This window comes from Equus przewalskii, chromosome 3 (genome assembly GCF_037783145.1).
Source record: "Equus przewalskii isolate Varuska chromosome 3, EquPr2, whole genome shotgun sequence".
In the NCBI taxonomy this organism is placed as follows: Eukaryota; Metazoa; Chordata; class Mammalia; order Perissodactyla; family Equidae; genus Equus; species Equus przewalskii.
In genome coordinates this window covers 5,582,000-5,596,479 of record NC_091833.1, presented here as the reverse complement: position 1 = coordinate 5,596,479, position 14,480 = coordinate 5,582,000, and the positions used below count along the sequence as shown (strand labels likewise).

Genomic DNA, 14,480 nt, shown 5'->3' with positions numbered 1-14,480 from the left:
GTGCCAAAGATAACGTGCTTGCTTCAGAGGTAGGCTTACACTGGCCTGAGAGCTGAGGGCAGAGTGAAATCCTTTCTTCGCTGCCATCATGAAATGGGCTTCCAACATGGGCAGTGCAGTTTCTGACTGTGCCATCAGAATCAGACAGAACCCTCTCCAATGGAAAATGGCCAACTCCCCCTTGTGTTGGTTAAATACAAGGAGAAGAAAGAAAACATCAGTTAACCCTTTTCCTCCATGCTTTGGCAACAGAGCATGTAAAACGCCAAACATGCAGGGAAGGACTCGAATGCAGTCAGAGCTCAGATTTTGGAAAAATTCTCTTAGCTGACCCTTGGGAAGAGGGGCAGCCCCTTGAGGACTCAGCAAACAGGGTATTTCCTCTGTGTGGGCTTGGCAAGAGTCCAGGTGCAAGGAAGGCGTTTATAATGAGGGATGCTTCCGAGAGAAGGGAGTGATGTGGAGTCAGAGTCTGCAGATTGGTGTTCCAGTGCTGACTCTACCTCAACGCTTATCATGTGATCTTAATTTTTTCAGCCTGAGTAGCCTCCTCTACAAAATGCAATCATAATCACTGCCTCATCTACCATCCTGGGCTGTAGTGAGGACCACAAGATAAAAAGGGATACAAAGCGTTTTTAAAACTATAAGGCACTAGACGTCAGGTTAATAAATACAAGACAAAATACCTTTTGATGTAATTATGAGGTTTTCAGAGGGGCAGATGTGATCTTTAAGATCAGATATGTCAGAATATTCTAGTCCCTTCATCTACTGTGTGACCTAGGGCAAGTCCCCTACCCTCTCTGAGCCTTACTTTCCTCACTGCAAAATAGGGTCAATGCTACCTACTTAACAAGGTGGCTATGAGAAAAAAATTTTTTTTTTTTGAGGAAGATTAGCCCTGAGCTAACATCTGCGGCCAATCCTCCTCTTTTTGCTGAGGAAGACTGGCCCTGAGCTAACATCCGTGCCCATCTTCCTCTACTTTATATGTGGGACGCCTAACACAGCATGGCTTGCCAAGTGGTGCCATGTCTGCACCCGGGATCTGAACCAGCGAACCCCGGGCTGCCAAAGCGGAATGTGCACACTTAACCGCTGCACCACTGGGCTGGCCCCGGCTATGAGAATTTAAGAGGAGTAACCTATATAAAATGCTGGGCACATAGAGAGATCACAGGTGTGACTTTCCTTCCCACATACCTTGGGTAAAGAATCATGGTCTTAATCAAGAGACACTTCATTCAGTGATTTGCTTCATTCTTCAAACTCTGTAGTATCTGCTTAATTTTTCTGTAAATCTAAAACTGTTCTAAAAAATAAAGTCTATTAATTTAAAAAAATATTTATTGAGAGGGCAGGGGATCAAAACTGGCTACTTCAAAATGTGTCTCTTTGGCTTGATTATTTTTTATTTATTTTTTTAAATATATTTTTTTCTGCTTTTTCTCCTCAAATCCCCCAGTACATAGTTGCATATTTTTAGTTGTGGGTCCTTCTAGTTGTGGCATGTGGGACGCCGCCTCAGCATGGCCTGATGAGTGGTGCCATGTCTGCACCCAGGATCTGAACCAGTGAAACCCTGGGCCTCCGCAGTGGAGCACGCAAACTTAACTATTTGGGCACAGGGCTGGCCCCTTGGCTTGATTATTTTTAAGAACAAAGGACTCCAAAAGAAACTTGGACCTTGCCCCTACCTGTCTAAAAGAATTTAAGATGGAAAGCCTGTTTCTGGAAGGAGCTAATACCCTAAGATAACATTATCTAGAGCCAGCCCAGCAAACACTTGTTTAACCCACATTTACACTTCCATCTCCATGTAAATTGCCTTCCTCCCTTTTGAAGCCCCAAACCACTATCTCCAACATCCTCCCTTGTCTTTAGCTGAAAACGGTATTTAAGGTGGCGGCTTTAGGCATTCTGGCGAGTTGCTCAGTTTTCCTGGGTTTCTCCCAGGTATACATGTAATACAGCTTTGTTTGATTTTCTCCTGTTATTCTGTCTCATGTCAATTTAATTTGTAGACCAGCCAGAAGGACCTAGAGGGTAAAGGAATTATCTTCTTCCCTTACAAGAGTGTAGAGTAGAGTGATTGAGAAGAAGGATTCTGGAGCCGGACTGCTTGGGTTTGAATGACAGCTCTGCCACTCACTAGCTGGATGATCTGGGGAAATTTATGTAAGAATTCTGTACTTCAGTTTTCTCATCCATAAGCACTATGTAAATTTTTGCTATTAATACAAAATAATGATAATTCCTGTTTTTTTGGTGAGGAAGATTGGGCCTGAGCTAACATCTGTTGCCAATCTTTGTCTTTTTTTTGCCTGAGGAAGATTGTCCTTGAGCTAACATCAGTGCCAATCTTCCTCTATTTTTTGTAGTTGGGACACTGCCACAGCACGGCTTGATGAGCTGTATGTAGGTCTGAGCCTGGGATCTGAACCTGCAAACCCTGGGCCACCGAAGCAGAGCGAGTGAACTTAACCACTACACCACCAGGCCGGCCCCAGTGATAATTATTTTTATTAGACATTGTACTCATGGGAATACAGTGGTGGACAAGGCAGTTTGAGGGATGCACTCTGAAATCACCTACAGTACCTTAAATGTAGAGAAATTTAGGCCCACAGAGGCTAAGAAATTCCATCAACGCTGCAGAGCTAGTTAGTGAGAGAGGACTAGAAAAGACCAGCCAGTGGGCTGGGCCGGTGGCGTAGTGGTTGGGTTTGTGTGCTCTGCTTTAGTGACCTGGTGTTCTCCAGTTTGGATCCCAGGTGCAGACCTACACACTGCTCATCAGGCCATGCTGAGGTGGAGTCCCACATAGAAGAACTAGAAGGACCTACAACTAGGATATACCACTATGTACTGGGGCTTTGGAGAGGATTAAAAAAAAGAGGAATATTAGCAACAGATGTTAGCTCAGGGCCAATCTTCCCCACAGAAAAAAAGAAAAGACAAGACCACCCAGGACTAAATTCCAGATTGCAAGCCACTGTTTCTCCACTGCCCCATGCTGTGCAACCAGATTCAAACCTGGAAAGTGAAGAGCCCTCGAGGTACCAGAGTGGATTCCAGAACGCAATTGGAATTGGCCCAATAATTCAGCACATTCCTGACCTCCACCTTCTTTTCACATCGCATTCCTTATGGTGTTGTTCTTGCCTGGCTAAATGTGGATCTTCCTACACATTTCAGATTTGGAGTTCATGGTGGAGACAACATGGAAATGCCACATCCCCCATACCACTTGCATTTCTTTTAAGCTTATGAATCATAAATATGAACAAGGGTTGGGTCTCTCAGAGACCAGCCATAAAGGAGCAGATCCAGGTCTGGTGGGGCCTGAGGAGTACAACGCTGGAAGGAAAGGAATACACGAATTAGAAATTAGGGACCAGGCCTTTGAAGGGACCCATGCAAGCAAAGGGCCCTAAAGCTTAAGCATAACTAGCTTTCTGGTAAATCCAGCTCTGCTCCTCTAGTTATCTAATTTCCTTCCTCCTCCTATCCTTTCCTTCTTCCCTTCTTCTTTCCTTCTATCCATCTCATGCGCACTTACCCTGCCACCTAGCACCCACTGTGCACCAGGCATTAACTTCATACGTTTACATTCTGATTAAAAAATTGGAGTACACTCCAATCTGCAGATTGTTACCCAAATTAGGATACATGCACAGCTTTTGAGATAAAAGGATAAAATGATGTATAACCAACCTGTGGGTGGTCTATACAGATGCTCTGGGGGCTGTGTGTTAGACTTGGTAGACCATAATGCAGCCAGAGGCTACAGTGTTCTATTGACATTAGTAAACACACCCAGAGGCAGGCTCTTCTATGTTTGGGACATTCAACCAATAAAATAATCCTCCCAGACGGGAGTGGGGAGTGACTTAACAACTAGAAAAAAGAATATCATATAGTTATGCACAATTATATACAACTAATAGACTATTTTTACACGTCATTCGATGTGATGCTCACGCCATCTGATGAAGCGTGGTTTTATTAAACCCCCATGTGACAGATTGGAGACGGAGGCATACAGTGATTTGCCCGAGTCACAGAGCTGCTAACTGGTAAGGCTAGGCTTTGAAGAAGTGCAGCACCCTTTCTAATTCAACAGGAACTGTGATCTTCAGTTAATATCGCTTTTTACAAGCTTGATGCCAAGGATGAGGCTTAAAGTTTGATTCTGAACTCTTCTCTTTTAATCCCCTTTCCCACAGCACCCCCGTTATCCTCACATCCGAAGGCCACAAAGACTGCACAGGCAGACCCTGCACAAAGAACCCATAGACAAAATAAGTAGAGGCCATTTTGTGGCTAACTTTAGCATTGGAACTTGTTCCTTGTAGGGGGGAAGTTTTCTCGGCTGGGATTATCCCGATGAGTCATCCAGGTCTATTCCAGCATTTGCACAGTTTTTCACCTCTCCCTGTCCCCTGTCCCGTGGGCAGCAATATCCCCCAACCCTGGAGCCATTGCATCTGTCCTTCACGGCTCATCCCAGCAGCCAGCTCAGTCAGGACCTGGCAGGGAGCCAGTGAGCCCAGAGCAGGAGGGGAGGAAGCATGTGTCTCCCAGTGGCTGTCAGCTTTCCCAGCTGACTCAACTCACCACCCCCTCCTCCCTTGCCGGGTGCACAGCCACCAGCCTCCTAACTTTCCATTTTCAGGCCTATTCAGTGCTGGTTCTCTGGTGGTTCCCGTTCTTGGAGGGGGAGCACTCCCTCCCACTGCCTGGGGCGCCTGTCTGCAGCCTGGGGCTGCTGGTAGCATACTCGCTCTGCTGGCCTGGCTGGCCCTCTCTCAGGACAATTAGAATCGGCTGTAATGGAGAGTTCAGAATATAGGTCAAGGTGCTCTCAGAAGGGCCCAGGGGAGGATCACCTGACCGGGAGGTGGGTGACTCAGCGAGAAGGGAAGGGGTGGGAGCGGAATCTCCTAGCCCACAGGGCCTGGAGGAGGAGGTCAAGTTGTCTCGTCTGGCTGAGTGTCAGGGGAGGAGGAAGAAGCTGCTGGAGACAGGAGGAGGGATAAAATGACCTCTGGTGACCTATCTAAAGTGAAATCCAAATCCATTCCAGAGCGGGCTGTCACCCTCCGGTAGCTGAAGCCACTCCCAGGTCAAACTGCCACTGTGTCTGTAAAGACCTAATTAGCTGGCTCCCCTGCCAAAGTGGGGGATCCAATGCACAGAACGCTCCTCACTCCAGACTCGTCTGACCCAGGCCCCCCCGAAGAAACCGACGCCACCGGTATACCATACAAAGGCAGCCGTCCCTGGGAGAGGCAATTCAGTCTTTCCCCCAATTAATTTTGAATATGAAAATTACTAACCCATTTTATTTTACATCTCCACACGGCAGGGGCCTCCTTTCAAGGGTGCGGCAAAGGCTGCAGTTGCTGGAACAGCAGCTGCTCTGTCTGAGCCTCACTTCCTCTGCCTCCAGCTGCAGGTTCCTCCAAGCCAAGCAGGGAGTTTCCTCATTCTTGGGCTTTCGGCTTTGCTAGCCGGCCACCCTCACCTCCCACCCCCCAGCTGCTCACCACCCTCTGTGGGCAGCGCTGCTGGGACTCCCTGGTTCCATGAGTCAGAGCCAGGCTGGAGACAGACAGCAGGCTTCCTTTATTAAATCAGCCTCCTGCCCTGCACACCACAGTGGGAAGCTATAATTACTCGTTTGGCCCGGCTGAGAACTGAGCCACAGCTCGACTTGGAGGGATGGTTCCTGGTCCCTGCATTTATCTCATGCACCCCAGTTTGGGAATCAGCATAACAGCCAGGGGTTCAGGCCTGTCACACACATGTCAGATGTTTTACATATGTAGTGGGGTGCACTGGACCTGGACACCAATGCAGATTGCTAGAAAAATTGCTATATTAAAGCTGCCAGGAATTTTTTGCTTTGTTTTGTTTTTTAATGCTTCCTGCCTCATTGCCAGTCTTATTTAAGGCAGCCTGCTCATTGTTGATGTTGTTGGTTTTTAAGAGATAAAAGAAAAGGCAACAAAACATTGTTTTGAATCTCCAGGACTGTTTTTATCCTTTAGGTATATAGATACAAAACCTCAGGCCTCCCAAGCCTACAGAAATGTTTGAAACCTGAAAAAAAAAAGCTGGCTCCAAAATGAAAAATAAAACCACAAAATCAAAATACAGTCAATCTCCACTAACTGTTCAATTGAGTATTCATGGCTTCATTCACTCCTTCATTTTTTTTCCTGGAAGCACACATTTATCCCATTCATTCAACAAATATTTGTGGAGCTGCTGCTTTGTGCCATGCACCGTTTTAGGCACAAGGGATGCGTAAGTGCTAAAGCGATTAAAGAAACAGATGGAACTAAGCAGACAAATATTCCTGCCCTGTGGGTCAATAACAGGCACGATAATAAGTAAATTATATGGTATGTTAGAGATAATAAGTGTGATTGATGTAAGAAAAAAATAGAGCAGGGTTAGGGGAATTGTTGGTAAAGCAGGAATTCATAAACATCTCGTGACATTTGAGAAGAACTTGCAGGTTAGATCTCAATGAGAGTTCTCAAGTCCACATGATCGCTCAGAAATTATACCCAATCATAAATGAAATGAACTACATTTGACTAGAGTAAAATTATAAAAATCTTTAAGCTTTGTTTATAACCAGAATGTGGGTACATTTTAAATATATTTGATAGGAGATAACTAAAAGTGCCATGGCATCTGTCCCTATCTCCGGTTATGTGTGGGTAGAGGCATTTCATTCAAGTATTTACTGGACACCTATAATATAGTGGTTAATGGCTTGGGTGTCAGATGCCAGGGTTCAGATCCTTGCTCCATCATTTACTACTTGTGTGATTCTGGGAAAGATACTTAATTTTAGTTCCCCATCTTTTATTTGGAATAATATAGAACCTACCTTTATAAGGTTTCTGGTAGGTGCTCAATAAATGTTGTCTATTACTGTTGTGATGATGATGACAATGGTAACAGTGATGAGGGACCAGGTACTGCGTTGGGACCCAGAGGGAACAAGACAATGACACGGTCCCAATTGTGAGAGGCTTTGCAAGCATACTGTTCTTCCTCACATCTTCACAGCCCCCTTGCAGGGTGATCCCCACTACACCAGTGACCACTGTTAAACATACCTGGACAGCCAACAAAAACAAACAGGCCACAACGACACACCATTTAATAATCTTTCAGTTGGAAAAAATGAACAAGTCTGATAATGCCAAGTGCTGGAGATGACGTGGATCAATAGGATCCTTCTATGTTCATTTTTGGTGGGATTGTAAATTGGTACCCTCATATTGTTTTCCAGGAGACGTGTGCAAGAATGATCAGCTCAGCACGTTCAAAGCAGTGGAAAGCTGTAACAACTCAAACGTTCATTGACAGGAGAGCAATTAAATACTTGTGGAACTTAATAGAGAGGATTATAATATAATAGTGAAAACAAGTGGACCATAGCTTTATGGACAGGATGGATGAATTTTAGCAATATTATTACAAGAAAAAAACTATATTCCAGAAGGCTACACACAGCAGGATATTCTCTTAAACAAGGTAAAAACAACAAAATCTAAACAATATGCTTTTAGAAAAACATATTAAATAAAACAATAATAATAATTATTTTTTTTTGAGGAAGATTAGCCCTGAGCTAACATCTGTGGCCAATCCTCCTCTTTTTGCTGAGGAAGACTGGCCCTGAGCTAACATCCATGCCCATCTTCCTCTACTTTATATGTAGGATGCCTACCACAGCATGGCTTGCCAAGTGGTGCCACGTCTGCACCTGGGATCCGAACCAGCGAACCCCGGGCCGCCAAAGCAGAACGTGCGAACTTAACTGCTGCGCCACCAGGCTGGCCCCAAAATTATTTTTCAGAAAAGCAAAGGAATGGTAAACTCAAGATTCAGGATGGAGTGAGGGAAGCACAGTGATGGGCAGGGCAGGCCCACATAGGGAAAACTGGGTGGTGGGTTCACAGGTGTTTACTACATTGTAAATAAATAAATAAACATAGATAAATAATAAGGAACCAGAAGCACATTGTGCAAGGTCCAACTGAAGGTGAAAGAATGTCATGAATCAAAGATTATGAATAACCCTGTATACTTGGAGTCAGTGAAAGAGAAACCAAAACTCTACTCTTGGGACGGGTAGGGAGAACACCTCGGAAGGTGTGGGCGTGTTGAGAGAGAGGGTGGGGAAAGGACCCTGAAGGAGGGCAGCGGCATGTGTTTCCAGGAGGATCAGGCAAAGCTGACCCTGGATGTGGAGATCCCTTCATCTGCTGTGCTTCTGTGCAGGTTGAAGACTGTCACCTGCAGTTGTCAGAGGGTAGCAGAGTTGTCACTGGGATGGGATCAGGGAAATGCCCCTGGCGGAGTTTCGTGCAGGTCACAGGTCTCCCTCTGTGGTGGCTGACTCTCAGTGCCCTCTCCCTGGGGTCTCTGCCAGGCCTGCCCCTGCCACTTCCTCCAGGACAGACTTCCAGTTTCTGTGTGTGGTGTTCTCAGACAGCCCCGCCCAGCCCTGACGGGAGGGATGCTGGGTGTGTGCAGAGAACCCTGTTCCAGCTGGGAGTTCTGGGCACCACCCCGAGGAGATGCAGTTTGATCAATGAGCCCATAGTCCTAGCCATCCTCTCTCCTGCCCTGTGGGGAGCCCAGGGGGAAGTGCCCTCAGACAGCTGAGCTGCCTGCTGTCATGGCCAGGCCCCATAAGGCCACAGGCAGGAGCAAGCATTTTTTCATTGAAAAAATCTCGAGGCCCCAAGGCTGGCACCAGGTCAAGGAACACTTGATTAGGCCCAGCTGACCGACTGACTTCATGGACAGAACTGGCACTCTCAGAGGCACAGGGAGGGTGGTCCTGCCTCTCTCATGTGCTTCTGCTGGGGGGGGGGGGGGGTCAGGGCTTTCATGGCTCTGGGAGCAGCTTACATGACCCGACACCCACGTCCCAGAACAATCACTGATGCCTCCGAAGCTGGACTCAGAAAGACCCCAGATGAGGTCATAGCTGGGCAGTTTCCATCTGTCCCATTAGCTTAATTATCTAAACCTCAGTTTTCTGTCTATACAATGGGGACAATCATAGTGTCTTTGCCTGACTTAAAGGCACCGGTTATGAGATAATTGGGAACAAAGCGCTTATCAATCAGAAAGGTGCACACATTCATGCTAGAATATGAGCCCGTTGAGGGCAGGAACCACCTCTGACTCCTTCACTGCTGGACTCCCAGGATCAAGGGCAGTGCCTGGCACATAGTAGGTACCCAATAAAAATACTTCTTGAATGAATGAATTGGAATATTACCGATGAGAATAAAAATGATGATGATGATAATCATTAGTAACATTAACCGCATCGTGACTACTTGTCAGGCACAGAGCTAAAGGCTTTAATAGATCTATGCTTCACAACAACCCAATGAAGAACTAGTATCCACTCCATTCTGCAGGTGAGTTAACGTGATTCAGGGAAGTTCGTGATTTTCCCAAGGCCACACAGTTAGCGGAAGAGGTGGCCCAAGTGACGAGTTAGTGGTTCAGAGAGGCTCAGCACCTGAAAGTGGGGCACAAGCCTGAGGGGCTCCATGAGGTTCACTGGATTCTGACCCCCTTTCCACTCTTCAAGCCTCTACTATTAAAGCGTAGTTGCCTCTGGAAGACAGTTAGACCTAACTTTCTGATCAGGGAATCATCTGATCTAGCTGTTTGCTTCCTAAGTGTGAACAGTAGGGCTCTTTTGCAGGGATGGAATTCGGGGTGGGGGATGCCTGGGGGAATGGGGTTACACATGGCAGACAGCTGGATTGCTAAGAAGGGGGCTGAGAAAGCATTCGAGATGCATGGTGGCTGTTTATTGAGAACTGGCTTAGGACTTCAGGAGGGCACATGGTGTTTGGACTCCCAAATTGCCTTCATGGGGCGGGCTGTTATGGAGCAGCCAAAGGAGTCTAGAAGGTAGCAAGCTATACAGGAAGACAACAAGAAGGTTGTCTCAGAGAAGGGTTGCAGTATTGCGGAGTTATCAAAGGAGACTTGCTTTTATGTTTGAATTTTTTCTGGTAAGACGAGGTTCACATATTACTTGTGTAGTTAAAAACATATTTAAATAAATAAAAACTGAAGTGAAGTAGGGGTGGAGAAAGGTTGAGAAAAGGTCACGGGCTGGACTCTCCAAAGCAGCGCAGCTTCCAAGACTGCAAAGCTTGCGCCAGGCTGCAGCTCTCCAGGGCTTGGCTGATTTACTGGAGATGAACGGCAGCCCCCAGCCTTCCCAGGGCACGACGGCCAATGAGCCTGATCCGCAGCTGGGGGGGAAGTACTTGCCTTTGCAGTTGGCAGCATCTCCCTGCCTCATGAGAGACTCATTATGCAGTTTGGTCACATGCCCTATGCATTTTAATGAATGAGTCAGGGGACAGACTCAATTTGAAAGAGGAATCGCAGCTCTCAGGCTGGGTGAAGGGCTCTCAAGGGATGCTCTTGCAGCCTGGATATTACAAGTAAAGGAAAGAAGGAAGCCATTTCCACTTAGAAAAAGGAAAGGGAGGTCTGAGGAAGGAAGGTCAAAAGGAAGGAAGAAGGAAGGAGGAAGAGAGGCAAGGAAAGAGAGAGAGAGGAAGGATGGAACGAGAGAAGGAAGTATGGAGGGAAGGAAGGAAGGAGAGAAAGGGGCAGGAAGAACAGCCTAGAGTTCAGAAAACAGTCCTGGAACAGATGCTGCCCTCCCTACACTCCGTTACTCCTTTACCCTCCACTTATCCACTCAAAACATTCAGTGCTTTTTAAGTGCCAGGCAGGCACCACACTAGGCATGGGAGTTACAAGACAAATGAGACAGAGGCCTGGCCCAAAAGGAGTTTGCATAAAACCAAATCAGTTTGGTCACATCAGAGTAGCTACAACAGGGGTCTAACTTGGGAGGGTGGGCCAAACAGGGTGGTTTTCCCGCCCTCCTTGTGAGTACACCCATAGGAAGGTGGGAGGACCCCCCGATGGTCTCATGCATGTCCCATGTGCCAGATATGGGGTGAGTGTTTCACAGTTAGTATCCCATTGAATTAGGGCAAGAATCCCATGAGGCTGATCCTGTTACTGTCACATTTTTCACAGATGAGGAAACTGAAGCAGAGAGAGCAGCTTGCCCAAGGTCACCCAGGGATTTGAACCCAGGTCTGCCTGACTCCAGAGCTCTTGGCAGCTGGGTTCGATGCTGTCAGCCAAGTGCTGGATGGGGAATGCTGGGGAAGGCCTTTCCCTTCCCAGGCTTCCTTCCAAGAACACTCTGAACCCCCAGGAGGAAGAGGTTGGTGTGAATCCAGATGTAGTCAGCGCCAGCCAGCCTGGGAGCGGATCTGAAACCTCACTGAGTGGGGCTATGTGTGAGACCGAGAGCCCAAGGGCAGTGGGGAGAGGAAGGAAGCTCAGCCTTACCGCGGTCAGTTGGGGCGGTATGCCCGTTCCCAGCCTCCACACCACAAAACACAGGGCAGCAGATGCTCAGCAAATGGGTGTGTGGGAGTGAGACTTACCCTTCGATGGCTGCTGGGCAAGCAGTGTCACCGAATTACTCAACAAAGCCACCTCGGCTTTGAACTATGAGCCAGGCTCTGCTGGAACAGGGCATGGGGGGGTGGCACTCACCACTGTGAAGAGGATGTCTGCCATCCCCCTGCCCCCCAAGTGGGAGAACACAGCCTGGGAAGAAGCCAGGAACTGAAAAGCCACTGCACACCCACGGTCTCATGAATTTTTACAGCTGGAGAGAAGGAGCGATACACAAGCACAGCAGGACTCGAGGGCCCCGGGCTTCGTGCTGGAGAAGAAAGCAAAGCCACCTGCCAGCAACCTGGACTGCACACAGAGACAGCCAGCTTTTACTGAGTGATTACTACATGCCAGGGCTGTCACATACATTATCCCTTTGAATCCCCGCTGTCTCCTCGGGAGGGAGGTATGGTTAACATGTCCGTTTTACCCAAGAAGAGACTGATGCCCAGAAAGATTTATAACTTGCCAAGGTCACATATTTCCCGCTTCTGCTTTCCACTAAGAGGGATTTTCCCTAAACATCCTTTTTATCTTACTCTCACTGCTCACAGCAATGGAATAACTTATCTGATTAGAAAATTTGGGAATGCTATGGGCAAGGATCTGCTCTGCTCTATCCTTCTTCCAGGCTCAGTCAGGAAGCCAATTTTGTTCTCACACTAAGCTACATCCTCCATGCTAGCTTTAGTGATAATTAAGGTGGCACTTTGGCTCTTTGCCATTCCTTTGTCTTTTTGTTCAATGTGTTCAGAACCTGGATGCGGCAGAGGGGTGCTGTTTTCTGGAAGGCTCTTTGGAGATCCCAACAATACTTAGGAGGATCCTGAGAGCTCTGGCCACACCACCCACATTTGCCCAGAGGATTCTGCTCTCCCTCTATCTCTTGGCAAAGGCCTCTCTTGGCTCCAGGACCAATTTCCCTTGGGAGAAGTTAGCCCTTCAACTAGCACTGCCGCCTCCCCTCAACCTCCTTTTGTTGGACCAGCAGTTTTTTCTGGGACGAGGAAAACTAAGTCCTGTAGCCAGTTTCTTGGTGTAAAGAGAATCGTTCATGAGAGGGGGCTCGTGGGGTGGCAGTGTCTTGGCCTATGTACCAGCTCTTTCCGTCGCTACCTTCCAGGGCATCCACAATGGGTACTTGACCCACGCAGGCAGCTGCCAGTCTAGACTGCTTACCCTGGAACAAACCCGGGCAGCTGATCTAAATCCCATACACTGTATATCCCAGTTACCAGTTCCAGTGGATCTCCCAGGAAATTCAGACCCAGTTATGTCTCTGTGGGAATACAGGCCAAGTCCACACCACCTTGCTTTGTGAATGTAGGCAAAGTCTTTATCTGCTCTGTGCTCTGATTTCCTCATCTGTAATATGGGAAGCTAATACCCGTCCTCCTGTCTGTCTCACAGGACTCTTATGAGATCAAATATGTAGCATATATTTCAAAAGGAATAAAAAATGCTCCATAAGATAGAAGGCAATTACCACTTCATGAGCTTTGATAATGCACCCAAATACTCACTAAGCATTATAGTTAGCATTTTCAGTTTTGTCACCAGTACTGTCCACCTTCATTTTGATAACCATGCCCAACTCCCTCTGCAATTTCCCTCTAAGGAACCACCCCTTCCCTCACCCTCTCACAGTCCACGTAGATCCAGCGACACTGCCTAAGCAAATCAGTGCATCTCATTCTCCTTGACCTCAATGATTGCATCAGGGATGGTCACGTGACCTAGTCAGAGTCATCGAGACTTCTGTTAGGACCTTTGGAAAAGATTTTCTCTTTGGAGATTCTGAAAGGATACAGGGGCTAAAATTAATGCTGTCATCTTGCTACCACATTAACCCCAAACCAAAGTTAAAACACAAAAGATGGAACCAAGAAGCAGAGAGGAGCCAAGTCCTGATTTTGACATTTGAACCCCGAATCCAGCCATATCCACCTGTGGTATTGTGATTTATAATAAGAAATATATTATTTGGTCTTTGCCCATGGTTCCTGGCTCATAGCTCCTAAAACCCTTGGAATTTCCTAAGTGATGAGAGCAATAAAGGTGTCTTTCATTATATTAATGAAGTGACTTTTGGAAAGCACCTAAGGATGGGGGTTGGTTGCCAGAAGAACCAATGATGTGTTGGAGGGTTCGAACATCCAGTCCTACCCCCTGACCTCCAGGGAGGGGAGAGGGGCTGGAGACAGAGTTCAATCCTTAATGGGCAATGATTTAATTAATCATGCCTATATTATGAAGCCTCCATAAAAGCCCAAAAGCACTAGGTTTACATGTTGGAAATTGAGTGCAGAACCCTCTTACCACCCCTGGACATCTCAGCTTAAGGTGAGCCCCCAAATTCTTTTTTGCCCAAAGGTATCTTGGGTTGGATTTTCTGTCCCTTGTTACCAAGAGAATCCTAAAGGATACAGCATTATCTCATTTAACCTTTTCAACAATTCCGAGTTAAGTATTATAAGTACTGTAACCCCCGCTTTGCAGAAGAGAAACTGAGGCACAGATAAGCTCTAAGACGTAAGGAGTGGAGGCAGGATTTGAACCAGATCTCCTGGTCTCTGGAGCCTGCATTCTATCCACTCCACAAGGACTTGAGAACAGACCTGAGCCTCATACTCATAGCTCCATCATGTACTTCAGTCAGCAGTAGTGCATCTGCTCAGAAAGGAGAGCCCTGATTCTCCTGCAGCCAGCAGTGGACGGAGGACATGATTCACTGGTGTTCTCTGTCCCATGTGCCCTCTTTCTGGAAGAAAACACCAACAGAAGGAGCTCAGTCAATTCCTGTGGGGCTTACGCTTGATGTTAAGGGCCTGGAGGGCTCGAAATGGCCCAATATCTTCTCCTCCTTCCAGAGACTGACGCTTCAGTCCACTTTAGAGGCCACTCTTCTCTGA

At 47.1% G+C, this 14,480-nt stretch overlaps 1 protein-coding gene across 4 annotated transcripts in view; it reads right to left on the bottom strand.

Moving 5' to 3' along the window:
* Positions 1–14,480, bottom strand: part of CHD9 (chromodomain helicase DNA binding protein 9) — a 230,703-nt gene that overhangs the window by 197,403 nt on the left and 18,820 nt on the right. For 2 of the 4 annotated variants that reach the window (XM_070613640.1, XM_070613641.1), the window contains exon 3: positions 14,187–14,329. The exons of the other annotated variants lie outside the window; for them this stretch is intronic. The gene's annotated coding sequence lies outside the window, so the exon portion shown is untranslated. The remainder of the gene's footprint in view (positions 1–14,186; positions 14,330–14,480) is intronic. 4 annotated transcript variants of the gene reach the window in all.